The sequence below is a fragment of the Ornithorhynchus anatinus genome, chromosome 13 (assembly GCF_004115215.2).
Source record: "Ornithorhynchus anatinus isolate Pmale09 chromosome 13, mOrnAna1.pri.v4, whole genome shotgun sequence".
Taxonomy (NCBI): domain Eukaryota; kingdom Metazoa; phylum Chordata; class Mammalia; order Monotremata; family Ornithorhynchidae; genus Ornithorhynchus; species Ornithorhynchus anatinus.
This window is the reverse complement of record NC_041740.1, coordinates 26,851,475-26,866,322: the sequence shown is the minus strand read 5'-3', so window position 1 is coordinate 26,866,322 and position 14,848 is coordinate 26,851,475. Positions and strand designations below refer to the sequence as shown.

General features: G+C 40.2%; 1 protein-coding gene across 7 annotated transcripts in view; it reads left to right on the top strand.

Moving 5' to 3' along the window:
* Window positions 1–14,848, top strand: part of MAGI2 (membrane associated guanylate kinase, WW and PDZ domain containing 2) — a 902,790-nt gene that overhangs the window by 197,420 nt on the left and 690,522 nt on the right. The gene's annotated exons all lie outside the window — the stretch shown is intronic.

Below are 14,848 nucleotides of genomic sequence, written 5' to 3'. Positions count from 1 at the left end.
AATTAAAGTATTGGCAGAACTTGAAAGATAGATCTCTCATGAATTTGAAATATAAAACTTCCCCTTTGACATTTTATCTGATTGATCACGGTATGTGATGAAAAGGATTCTGTGAATGTGCGTTGTTAAGAATCTTTTACAATCTTCTAATGTACACTCACTCATCACAGCACCTTGGTGAAAGACCTCACTGTTCGCATGAGTTCTTTTCCAGTTTAAACTAGCTCTGGGAGCATGATGGGGCCAAGATACTGCCTTTTTTCATCTTGGATCCATTACTATGCACAACCCTGGTATTCTTCAAATGAAAATAATGACTCAAATCCCAGAGTAAGAGTTACAGTTCTCATGCCATCATAATAAAATGTGACAAAATTCATTTTCTTTTAATGATCCCGAGAACTTGAAAAGATATTATCTTAATGATCAGTTTAGTCAATCATATTTATGGAGCACTTACTTTGCGCAGAACACTGTACTAAGCATTTAGGGAAATACAGTATAATAGAGGTGGTAGACAGAGCCCCTATCCACAATGAGCTTATAGCTCAGAGACGGAGGCAGACATTAATAGAAAGAAATTATGCATATATACATAAGTGTTGTGGGACTGAGGGAAGGTGAATGAAGGGAGTAGAAAATAAGGGTTTAGTCTGGAAAGGCCTCTTGGAGAAGATGTGCCTTCAATAAAGCTTTGACAGTGGAGAGAGTGCCTTAATCTTGTCTCTTACTGCTGACCTTTTTCCTGTATTCTACCTTTGACCTGGAGCTTCCTCTCGCCCATATACACCCAACCACCACACTCCCCACCTTCAAAGCACCTTTAAAACTGCAACTCATATCAGAGTTCTTCAATTAAGCCCTTAACTCCCTTTCCCTTCTGTGTCATCTATGTAGTTGGATCTATACCCTTTAAGCACTTGAGATTCACTCCAGCCTCAGCACCTCAGCATTTATAAACATGTCTGATATTTATCCCAGTTATTTATTTATATCTTTCTCCCCCACTAGACTATAAGCTCCCTGTGGACAGTTTTGTCTACTAACTCCATTTCATTGTATTTTCAGAGAAACATAGTAAATGCTCAATTACCAATGATTGATTTTACTTTTGATTACTTTTGATTTGCCATTTAGATCTGTGCTCTTAGTTTTGACTAATGGGCTCGATAACTTATGCCACCTGTCTTCCTTGAGGGCAAAGATCATAACACTTCTCAGGATTTGCTCACTAAATTCTGTAGTTGATTATGGTGACAATGACATTTATGATAATTAGATCCCAACACCTCTAAAGAATATCATATCACAAATCCAAGATGAGTGTAGTTATTGTTCATGGAGCTTTTAATGAGAGATGGCGCATCAGGGCTTTTAGGGAAAAGCCCAGTAAAATAATATATTGTATCTTCAGTCATCTTCCAAATGCTACAAACATAGATGCAAACATTTAGTTTAATATGCAGAGAAAAAGAGGAAAGAATCTGATCCAAAAGATGTACTGATTTCAGCATGCCCATGGACTATTATAAATGTACAGCAAATGTCATTAGAAGTACAAAATTCTCAGTGAGTACGCTCACAGCCAGGTTACCAGATTCTACCAGCAGATGGGAAGAGAGAGTGAGAAAGAGCAAGACAAGTTTCCCCCTCTCTTGAATTTAAAAGATTCCACCCAACCTGCTGTTTGGTTCTCATCTCCAACTGATGCTTGGAAAGGTAGGCTTCTGGGAAATTAAGTTCCCAGACAACAGGTACTACAAGAATAAGTTGCCTATTTCTTCTGTTTCATGAACTTAGTTCAGCCTTCAATGGAAATCTGAACATGAATGATCACAAGTAAACTCTGACAGTAATATTGTTGTTGCATTGTTTTGGGGTTTTTTGTGGTATTTGTTCAGTACTTTGTGCCAGGAATGGTACTAAGTGTTGGGATAGCTACAGACTAATCAGATTGGACACAGTCCATGACCCACTTGGGGCTCATTGTCTTTGTTGCTCAAAGTCACACAGCAAACAAATGGCAGAGGCAGGATTAGAACCCACAAACTCTGACTCCCAGGCCAATACTTTATCCACTAGGCAAAACTACTGTTATTGCCCACAGAACCTAATACTCTTTTTATTTCTCCCTCTTTGGGTCATAAGATTTTGAAACTAATGTTCTAATCACTCTAGATTGGCCCAATCTGCCCTCTGATATTGCCCCCCTTGCCCGCAATCCCCCAGTTGTTCAATCAATCAATTAGTGTTATTGATTGAATACTTACTGTGTGCCATTTACTAAGCAGTTAAGTACAGTACGAGAGTCACTAGGCACATTCCCTGTTCATATATCTATTTGAGGTTTGATTTTGTTGGTTCTTTAGAAATTGTATTTCTGCATTTTTATTTTACCTAACAGGATTGGATTTTCTTTGCTGTACTTGTCTCACATTCTGCCCTTTGATTTACCTGGAGAACCTCTTACTTTCTGTTTGGCACAAAACTTATCATCTGTTCTCAGAACTAGCCAATTTGAAACCCCTTGAATCGAAAATGTCTTTGGTCAAATATAGGTTACATGATGTTTGTGGGTTTTCCTGAAGGTATAGTAATTGTATTTGTTCAGCTCTTACTGACTGCAAAGCACTAGGCTAAGCACTGGGGCAGATATAAGATAATAGTCAAACACTGTCCCTGTCCCCTATTAGGTTCATAGTCTAAATGAGTGAGAGAGCAGGAATTGTATCCCCACTTAAAGGATTAGGAAACTAAGTCACAGAAATAAGTGGCACACAGCAGTCAAGTGGCGTGGCTGAGATAAAGTATCAAACATGGAAAGCAGCATGACCCAGTAGAAAGAGCCCAGGCCTGGGAATCAGAGGACCTGTGTTCTATTTCCGGTCCCTCCAGTTGTTTGTTGTGTGACCTTGGACAAGTCACTTAACTTCTCATTGCCTCAGTTATGTCATCTGAAAAATGGGGATTAAGGCTGTGAGCCCTGTGTAGGACAGGGACTATGTCCAATCTGATTATTTTATATCTACACAAGCGCTTAGTGCAGTGACTGGCATGTAATAAGCACTTAACAAATACCATTATATCTAGATGTAGAAGTATAGGTATGTGTCTTCAGTTGTCAAAATGCCATCCATATTTTTGCTTTATCAAAAAGCAATTCTTAATGATCCCTCAGAGCTAAATATTCTGAAAGCTCTTGAAAACACCTGCTACTAATAGTATAGGGAGCATTTGTTACAGCATAATAGTTTGATTGTACAGAGTACTGCAGAGATTTTCCTATCCAGCTATGTATGCTGATTTTCAAAATGGCAAACCTTTATTGAGAGAACACATGTGTGCAGCTAACTTCTTGCTAATCAAATCTAATTGCATGAATAATTGCTTAACAGAAGCTAAATTAGCACTGCACTAGGTACCCTGCTTGTGTGAAATTTAGTGCCTAACATCAACCTGGTTTTTCATTTACCCTTTTGTACTTCAGTTACTAGTTTCTTTCGTCATTTCTATTAAATTCATGTTTATTCTACTTTCATTTTTTCATTCTTAACTATGTCTACTAGGTATGGTTTCTTTTATCCTTCTCTAAGGATAGGGGGAATTTTCTTTAACATTTGTCTCATTTTCTGTACACAGAATGAGCATATCAACATCCTCCTATTCTGTGTTTGTGAGAGTTTATACGATCATATTGATTGAGTGCTTACTGTGTGCAGAGCATGGTACTAAGCCCTTATGAACAGAGTTGACATTTGTAAACTATTCTATTAGTGGGAAACAGCGCTACCTTAGCCCCACAGTGCATGTATACCTATTCGTAATTTATTTATATTAATGTCTGTCTCCCCGTCCACACTGTAAGCTCCTTTTGTGGTCAGGGAACTATCTACCAGCTCTATTATATTCATTCATTCATTCAGTCATAGTCATTGAGCACTTATTGTGTGCAGAGCACTGTACTAAGTGCTTATTGTACTCTCCCAAGTGCTTCATACAGTACTCTCCAGCCAGTAAACACTCAATAAATATGAATGGTTGAAATGAGGGAACGTGGTCAAATCTCCCCCACATTAGTCATTCACAATATGAGTACTCATGCAAAATTATTGTAAAAAAAAATACAATTTCCTGGAAAACACACACTCTTAATTCAAAGACCATATATCTATTGACAAGATCATATTTTGCCACCAACCTCATTTTGCAGGTTTGGTGCATGCTTTCGATTTCATTTTCCTAAACTGTTCACAACTGAATACTTCTTTGTTCTGACACATATAGAGTGAGAAAAAGTAAATTGTTCAGGTATACAATTGATGTTACTGTTTCTAGAAACTATCCTAGATTAAAATAGCCTTCTCCTGTAGAGTATCTTCCAAAATAATAGGTACTCACCCTTTTCTGTCACTTAAAGAAGCCCAAGCCAATCTGACCAATGGCTCATTGTAACTAATATTGTTTGAATTCACGATAGACCACTCTGCTGCGTGGACAGAGATTAAGGGGAAATACGACAGATTTCATAGCCTGGAAGTTATATTGAATTTGTAACAGAAGTGATAAAGGCACGGTTTGTTAATCAGACTTAAGAGTATTGTATTTGACACTGTAAATGAATGTAGTGTCATAAGAACGTTAACTTTAAATGTCACTGCAAATAAAACTGCACCAATTCTCCTTTATTGTGTCTGAATTTTAAAACGGCTCTTAAGTTTAATGAATATACCCTTTGATTTACATAGATAGGAGACACTGTATAACTGGAAGCTGAGCACTGCATGCTGAGATCCAGAAAATACATTAAAGCAAAGTTAATGTCATTTGCACTATGCAAGAAGAGAAAAATGATAGAGGTTTGTGGAAATATCAGGAGAGGAAAGTCAGAATGAAGATTAAATTTTAAAGCAAAAGAAATCATTTAGAAAAATAGGGTTTTTTTTGGTGCAATTGTCCCAGTAAGTCAGTTGCTTCAATTCAGAAGAATATATATTTGGTGCTGCACAGATTCTTCCAGAGAAGGGAATAGACAGTGTGTTTCTTCAGTTGATTTTTGAGATAATGATAATCGTGCTATCTGTTAAGCGCTTACTATGTGTTGAACACAGTACTAAGAGCTGGGGGTAAATATGAGATAATCAGGTCCCAAATGGGGCTCACAGTCTTAGTAGGAGGGAGAACAGGTATTGAATCCTCATTTTACAGATTAGGGAAATAAGGCATAGAGAAGTGAAGTGTCTTGCAGCAGAAAAGTAGTGGAGCCAAGGATTAGAACCCAGGTCCTCTGCTTCCCAGGCCCGTGTTTTTTTCACTATGCCATGCTGCTTCTCAGCTAGAATGAAGAATCCTCTGTGTACCTGCTGAGTTGAAAGTGTACTTCACCACAGCCGAGTCACAGAGACCCTCAAAGGGCAGAATGGGATGACCATGTCGGGAAGTTTAGTCAGCTCTTCAGCACTGAGGCAATGCTCAGAGCAACAACATTCTTCCCTGGGTGGGTCAGGTGAACAGAAGGGGCCACCTCATTTGAAGAGGATGATGATGACTGAGCCTCACAGGGACAAGGTCTGTGTCTGACCTAATGATCTTCTATCTACCCCAACACCTTGGTATATAGCAAGCACTTAACAAATGCTAGTTATTTTGGTGATGGTGGTGGAATCTCCTATCAGGTACAACAGGTGAACCTGCACAGAGGGATTGATTATTGTAGCACCATCCTTGCTTTCTCATCCCTGCCAACATGCTTCTGCTAGAGGAAAAGGGATCTGGGGTTAGGGTGGAGAGGGGGCTATGGTGGTTCTAGAACAGGGAGGCTGTTAACTGGGAAAAATCCATCTCTAAAGAGTCAGGGGACCTGAGTTCTAAATGTGGCACTGTCACTTGCTGCTATAAGACCTGGGGTAAGTCACCTTGTATCTCTGTGCCTCAGTTTCCTCATCTGTATAGTGGGGCTGCAGTAACTTTTCTCCCTCTCTTTTTCACTCATGTGAGACAGGGACTGTGTATGACCTGAACATCTTATATCTACTCCAGTACCTAGTACAGTATGTGGCACGTAGTAAGCATTTACAAGTACCATAATTATTATTAGTAGTAGTAGTAGTAAGTAGAGCCCAGATTGAAACAAGGAAGGAAATGAGCAGAAGTGCACCCTATTTGAAAGTGCATGTGGCATCTTCACTCACCGTAGCAAGTTACAGGCAGAACTGGGCCCAGATTCACAGAGCAGTGCTTTAGCTACTAAACAAAGAGCAGAGCTAAACCAAGCAGCTACTCTGGGGTGACCAGAAATGGGGCGCACACACACAGTAGGGAGGGGAATAAATCATTTAAGGACACAGTGAATGGCAGTCTTAAATGGCCTAATGGATAGAGCACGGGCCTGAGAGTCAGAAGGATCTGGGTTCTAATTCTGGCTCTGCCATTTTATGGCTGTGTGACCTTTGGTAAGTCCTTTAACTTCTCTGTGCCTCTGTTACCTCATCTATAAAATGGGGATTTAGACTGAGTCCCAAGTGGGACAGTGACTGTGTTCAACCTCACAAACCTGTATCTACCCCAACATTTTGAGCAGTGCCTGGCACATAGTAAGTTCTTAACACCATAATTGTTGTTATAAGTAATAGTAGTAATAGTAGTAGTAGTAGTAGTAAACTGCAAGCTCCCTGTGAACAGGGAACCTGTCTACCTTCCCTATAGTGATGTATTCTGCCAAATAGTACGGTGTTTTACACACAGTAACTGCTCAATAAATACCAGTAGTGTGTCCTTCAAAAATGGATAGCTATAAATGTATAACATACACAAATGCATACATGTGCTACACACTCAACACAGTATGCCACAGTGAGCACGTGTCTGAAGGGAGTAAAATTATGGATGGTCCAAGTAAGTTCTTTGTGCCTGTGGAGACATTGGAGATTTCTGCTGCTTGGATTTTTGGTCTCAGTTCAGAGCTGAAAGGCAGTAGGTAGTGCTCGGGCAGACTGGGAGATTCCATCCTTAGATGCGTATTACTCTTAGCTTGGGAATCATCTGTTTCCATTTGTTGGAAGCTCTGCACTGACCTTCACCCACTTCACCTCTCACTATCCCTGGGGTCAGTAGTTCTAGTGTGGGATGGGTTAGGAAGGGCTACATTAGCCCAGACAGCTGCCCTCTTCCACTCAGTCTGACTTGCCAACAGCAGTGTCCCTGCCACAGTCTTGGAGACCCCGCTGCTGGGCTATGGCTTCTGAGCACTACAAGCCAAGACCTCGATAGACTGACCCTGACCATTTTCATCTTCCTGGCTCTCACTCAGAATTATTGTCTCTCTAAACCCATGCACTGAGAATATTAAAATAATTTTCCACTTGTCTTGGCACTAGCCAGCTGGAAGGTGACAATATATAATTTCAGTCATTTTTATTCTAAGCATTATCCATGTGTAGAGCCGTGTGTATCACCCTTCTGAAATGCGGTTGAGCCCTAGCTCTCCTTAAGTTCACTGTGGAAAGGGAAAGTCTGTTTATCGTTGTATTGTACTCTCCCAAGTGCTTAGTACAGTGCTTTATGCATAGTAAATATAATTGAATTTCTTCCTGATTAAAAAAAAAGGCTTCACATTCTACCAACATCTGACTCCCTCTTAGCCTTGTACCTTTCTATTTTCCACCCCGCCCTTATCCTTGTTACACTCACGCTGTGTCCAGCCAATCTCATTTTCCAACAAGTATCTCGTTCTTGATTCTCAAAATCCTGACTCATGACTCATGCCTTCTCCAAAGCTTTGTGAAATCACTTCTTCCCCTCCCTGCTAAAGAACTCCTCCAGGATGCATTGCTAAAGTAGCTATCCCACCTCATGCCCTTTCCTCTGCCATCTCAGCTCTTAATTCATTTTGCAATTTATGTGGCTATTGATTGATTTATCCTTGTCCTAGAATGCATATCCCTGCTCATGTTCTGTTAGCAACTTGAGGGCAAGACTTCTGTTATATGCCACCCAACACCTAGTACAGTGTTCTGTGCATAGAAGCGCTCAGCAAATACTGATGATGGTGACGATGATGATGATGTCTCAGCACATGTAACCCTTATATAACCCTTCACAGAGCAGGATGCTACATTAATAGCAGGTCTAGTTCTCTGCCGTAAGATACACCAGGCCTGATTATGCTTGGCAAAGCACTTGATCTGGAGATTGTGGCTGCATTCATACCATTCTCTCAAAGGCATCCAGATTTTTTTTATGATATTTGTGAAATGCTTACTATATGCCAGGCACTGTACTAAGCACTGGGCTAGATTCAAGCTAATCAGGTTGGACACAGCCCCTATCCGACATGGTGCTCACAGTCCTAATCCCTGTTTTGCAGAGGAGGTAACTGAGAGCAGTGAAGTGACTTTCCCAAGGTCACCAATGAACAAGTGGTGGAGCAGAGATTAGAACCCAGGTCCTTCTGATTCCCAGGTCCAAACTCTATCCACTAGGCAACACTACTTCCTTAGACTTCTTAATCTTGTTATCCTATGAGTACCAATATTGTATTTGTGCTCAACACATACGATTGATTGGGCAATCAGTGGTATTCATTGAGCATTTACTGTGTGCAGGGCAGTATGCTAAATGCTTGGAAGAGTACGGTAGAGTTGGTAGACCTGGACCCTGCTTTCAAGGAACTTAAACTCTCCTGCTCCTCCTGTAAATGAAAGACTCTATAAGTTTGCAAATTATAAAATCAAATTTTCCCCTTTGGATTGCACAGGAAACATAAACATCCTAGGGGAACAAAGCTGTGTGCTCCTTGTGGGCAGGGATTATTTCTACCAACTCGGTGGCATTGTACTCTCCCAAGTGCTTAGAAATAGTGTTCTGCGTACAGTAAATGCTCAATAAATACAATTGGTTGTTTGAAAGAGACCTGAGCAAATATCATTTGCCCTTGTCTTCTTCCTTCAAGCCCCAGCAACATTAAAGCAATAAAATTGCTTCAAATAATTGCTTAACCTCGTCTTAAAAATGTGCAATGAATGCAGTTCCTCAACCCTATTAAGTGAAATCAATCAATGGTATTTATATGTTTACAGTCTTCCATACTGTAAACTTCCTGTGGGCAGGGAATGTGTCATTGTTGTGTTGTACTCTCCCAAGCGCTTAATAATAATAGTAATTGTGGAATTTAAGTGCTTACTATGTGCTAGGCACTGTACTAAGTGCTCTGCACACAGTAAGCGCTCAATAAATATGATTGAATTAATTTAACTTGATCAGCTGGGCTGCAGCAGATGGAAAGAGAATGTGGTGGACAGTCCAATGATTGCCTGGTGTTTGACAAGGAAGTCGGAGCTCTGGGATGGTCCAAATGGCTTTTGGAACACAACAGCTCATTCTGTGGTTGAATAGTTCACTTCTCACATAGGCCAACATCTTGGGCGGTTGCTCCAAGCACATGGCCCCATCAAAGATAAGGAATCTTAACCCACAGGGTGGAGGGCTGGAAAATAGAGCAGATTCTAGTCTAAACCAAGTGACTGCCCCACTACTAAGCATTCCTAAGAGCCCTCTGTTCTTCTTAAATTTAAAGATATCAGCATGGAGAGATTGGTGTATTTATGGGCAGTTACTAACCATCTCCTCAGTGTACCTCTTGCCTGTTTTCACAGTATTTTCCCTGCATTGTATATTGACATTTGAGCTCATGGGTGCATCTGTTAATCTACTGAAATTAGTATCGCTCAGGGGTCCAGAGATTGGGCTACAGGGGTCCAGGTACAATGGAATAAATTCCTCTCCTTTTCATTTCCTTTCAATTAGGATTTGTGAGAATATAGGTTAGGGGAAGACTTCACCATGTAGGGAGCAGTAATGGAATTACAGGGTGCTGAAATGGAAAAACTGCGGGCAAGACGAGGGAAAGAAATGAGCGAGACCCACAGTGAAGCACGAATGACAGGAGGTACAGTAATCAGAGATAGGGCAGCAGCCTTGGAGCAGAAGCTTTGTGGAGATTGTGACAAGGGAGAACTGAAAGCAGTTTCGGGCATTGTGGGTTACAAATACAGCAGTACAGCAATGAGATACTCTTGACATGCACACAATACAGAAAGAATTGCCAATCAAACATCAGTTTTATGAGCTTAAACCTCTACAGAAGACTCAAAATTTCCCTGTCAGCAGCATCATCTACAACATCTACAAATCCAGAGCACATTTCTCTTTCTCTCTTTCTCTATCTCTCTCTCTTTGCCTCTCTCTCTTTCTCTCTCTCTCTCTCTCTCTCTCACACACACACACACACACACACACACACACACACACACCCCATGAGTGTGTGTGTGTGTGTGAGAGAGAGAGAGAAAAAAAAAAGAATATGAATATGTTGTTGGTTTAACTATGAAAGCTCATCTGGCCATTTCCTGCCACTGATAGAAAAGTCTGAGCATTAGCTCATAATTCTCTATACTTTTCCCAGAAAAAAATGATCTGAACATGATTCGGGTCATTTAGGGAATACCAGTAACTTTCTTTGAAATGGAAAAAGCTCCAAGAAACAAATTTTTAAAAATAAAGAAATAAAGGAATCTCTGAGTTAAGGTAGAATGTTAAGTCTGACGGGTTATGGTAGAGTGGGAGACATGTAGCATTACAGACATTTCATGATATGGAGTCAACTGGAACATGTGTAGGGCCCTAGCATTTAAATGTAAATTAGTAATAGCCACTAGATGACTGAGTAAAATGACAAAAAGCATAAGTGCCAGCTTCCATTAATCCAGCCTTTCATCTTGACTTTGATAGAACTGGACCATCTGCTTCACACACCATTTTCCGGAGACAGATCTCACTGATGCGGTGGCATTTGGAGTGATTCAGAATGCGTTTTTAACACATTCTCATCTGAAAATAAACATTTCTCTGGGAAGACGTTTGTGGGCATGGAAATTCTATTGATCTATTTCAAGGGCTCTTTGCAGCATTACTAAGCACACCACCAAAACCAAAAGCCACTCATCCAAGTTGCCTCATTGCTCTGCTCATATTGCCAGCCCTCCCCAAATTAATTTTCCCAGCTGTGCCACATCCAGATTGAGAAATTCCCAATAAATTCCTTCTGGGTGGAGAAATGCTGATGTCCGCTACATAGAGAATCTATGAATAGAGCCACTGCTGGAACTTGCAACCTATAAATTATCCCATTTGGAACAGAGTCTTAAATAGGGATGCTGGGTGGGTGATTTTTCACAACAGATTTTTTTTTTTTTTGGATTTGTAAATGAAGCTTAAAAGGCAATCAAGCTACTTTGTGATGAGTACACGTTAAATATTCTAGCCAGATGTTTCTAAAGTGCCATGCTTGTATTTAGTTTCATTATCTATTCCATGCACCTGTTAACACCGATAGCCCCGATCAGCGTAGAATAATGGTGAGCAGTTACATTTAGAAATACATAGGCATGTTATTTAGTATCCAAATGGAAATAATTTGAATTTAAACCCAGAAATCAGGAAAAGATGGCTTGAGTCCCATTAATTCCTTTTTTAAAAAATGTATTTGTTAAGCATGTACTATGTGCCAAACCCTGTTCTAAGCAATGGGGTAGACACAAGGTGATCAGGTTGGACAAAGTCCATGTCCCAAGTGGGGCTCACAATCTTAATCCCCATTTTACAGATGATGTAACTGAGGCACAGAGAAGTGAAGTGACTTGCCCAAGGTCACACAGCAGACAGGGGGCAGAGCTGGGACTAGAACCCCGGACTCTTCTGACTTCCAGGCCTATGTTCCATTTACAAGGCCACTCTACTTCTCTACTACTACTGCTCCTCATCAATAACTGTGGTATTTAAGTGCTTACTATGTACCAGGCCCTGTACTAAGTGCTGGGGTATTTACAAGCTTTTCAGATTGGACAAAGCCCCTCTCCCAAATGGAGCGCATGGTCTTCATCCCCACTTTAAAGAAGAGTTAACTGAGGCCCAGAGAAATGACTTGCCCAAAGTCACACAGTAGATAAGTGTCAGAGCCAGGATTAGTACCCAAGTCCTTCTGACTCCCAGCGCATGCTCTGCCCACTAGGCCACGCTTACTTATGTTTTGCCTTAACAATGGCAGCTAGATCCATTCTGAAGCCATCTGCTTTGAGTGACACATTTTTTCAGTTCTCTAAATTAGTAAACTTGAAATGATTTACCTGACGTAAATTTGTTGTGGGTAGGGAATGTGTCTGTTTACTTTTATATTGTGCTTTCGTGAAACAATTTTTACTTCCCCAAAACTGCACAGGGGAAGCCTAATATAAATCAGCTCATTGTTATGGGGATTGTAACTTGGAGATAGGAATTGTGGTATTTGCTATTTACCGTATATCATGCAAAGTTCTAAATGCTTGGCTAGATACAAGTTAATCAGATTAGACACAGGCTCCCAGTCTAAATTTTTTTGTTATTCTTAGGTCTTGTGCTTACTATGTGCCATATACTGTACTAAGTGCTGAGGAAAGCACAAGGTAGGTGGAAAATATCCCAGTCCCAAATAGGGCTGACTGTCTGAAGTACGGGGAAGAGGTATTTTATTTTACAGATGATGAACCTGAGGCACAGAGAAGTGAAGTGACTTACCCAAGGTCACATTGTGAGGATTAGAACCCAGGTCTTCTGACTCCCAGGTTTGTTCTTTTCCACTAGGCCACACTGACCTCTTGATAGGATCAAGATAGGAGATAGGATCAGTCTAGAGCCACACTCCAAGGCTGCAAAGACAGGAAGGTGAGTCCATTTTTGGGAAGGGATTGTCTCTATCTGTTGCAGAATTGTACTTTCCAAGTGCTTAGTACAGTGCTCTGCACACAGTAAGCTCTCAATAAATACAATTAAATGAATTTTCAGTGGATCTGATTAAAATTCACATACAGTCATCTTCCAACAGAATCTCTCTTCACCCTGATGTTAAGTGCAATGATTTAATAACGAACTCACTCAAGGATTGACTCAAATTATGCTATATTTCAGATTATCGGGAAGAACTCTAAGCTTCCTATTAACCACATCGCTGAGAAAGTACTACCATTAATAGTTCAAGTTTTTCCATTCTTAATGAACTCCTTCCTGTCTAGTCAAATTTAAGATCAGTTTACTCAATTGATGAGAGTGAACTATCAGCTGAAAATCTTAAGGATGAGGTGGGATCATAAAATGGCGGGAGAAATTTAAAATTCATATAAGAATCATGATACTAAAAGATTCCTTTAGAACAATCTTCTCTATTAAATTTAACACAAGGCGATGGCATGGGGCTTAGTTGGCTTGTTCTATGAAGCCAAAGTGAAGCAAAGCTGCTCATTAAATCTGGGGAGTGTAAATAACCCCCATAATAATTCAGGTGGAAAAAAAATAAAATCTGACTTGGAGGCTACAAAGAACTTCAGAATCATTTTTGACTTACAACTTGTGACAAATTGGTTTATGCAAACTAGCATCTTAAGTCAAAACACTGTATGGTGTAACTAATTTTCTTAACATTATAAGAACAATCTTATAAATAGATGAGTTCTTGGATGAAGGTCAAGTATCCTATCATTATTAATATTGCACAGAATGTTGTGCTCAATCAGATACCTTTTCAATTTACCCTAGTATGGGGAAGCTTTCACATGCCCAGAATCATCTTATTTGCCCTCTTTACCATTCTTAGGATTTAAAAATAGCCCATTGAATGCTCTTGGGGGCACTCTGAATGGAACATTTGGAAGGATGTTTCATAATTTGTCTACTTTTGGACTCTACTTTTGTGTTAGCATTCAGAGACTACATACAATATAAGGTCTCATAGAGCCAAATCTATTTTATAGAGCTGTTGTCCAGTACCAGGCCCAAATGGACAATGATATGAAAGGAAGCAATAGTGATGATGTTTTTGGCTGATGGGAACAGAAGCAATCTGCTTTTAGCCATGAACTCTTCCTCACAAGAAGTTCAAAAATAATATTCCTGAACGTATGTAGTTATCGTTGCCCATATTTGAAGCTGGTTATGCTTACTGGTCACTATTTATAAGTAAGATTGGGACTAAAAATTCAATGTTCACCCAGATGTCTCATCATCATTCTCCTTTGGTTCGGGTAGTCACCTGTAATTGTTTGAGAACCTGTCCCTTTTCTCAAAGCATCACTCTTTTCTTGTGTCACTTTATGGTACTTGAGCTTGGTTTTTGTCAGGCACTGTACTAAGCTCTGGAGTAGATTATAATAATTCATTAATTCAGTCATATTTATTGAGCACTAACTGTGTGCAGAGCACTGTACTAAGCACTTGGAAAGTATAATTTGGCAACAGAGACAATCCCTACCCAACAATGGGCTCACAGTCTAGAAGGGGAATACAGACAGCAAAACAAAGAGACAGGCATCAATAGCATCAAAATAGATAAATTTAAGTGCTTACTATGTGCCAGGCACACTTCTAAGCGCTGGGGTATATACAAAATAATTGAGTTGGACACAGTCCCTGTCCCACATGAGGCTCACAGTCTTAATCCCCATTTTACCGAAGAGGGAAGTGAGGCCCAGAGAAGTTAAGTGACTTAGCCAAGGTCACACAACCGACAAGTGACAGATCCAGGATTAGAACCCTGGTCCTGACTGTCAGGTATATGCTCTATCCACAAGGCAACACTGCTTCTCTTCTATCACTTCCACTATGATTGATCTTCCAGCTGTCCACAGCTGTGTGTTGACACTTTGTCCTGAAAACCTTCTTTCCATACAGCATGTAGTTAATTTCAGTTTAATCAATGAATCATACTTATTGAGTGCTTTCTGTGTGCAGAGCACTATACTAGGCACTGAAGAGGGGGTGGGAGAAC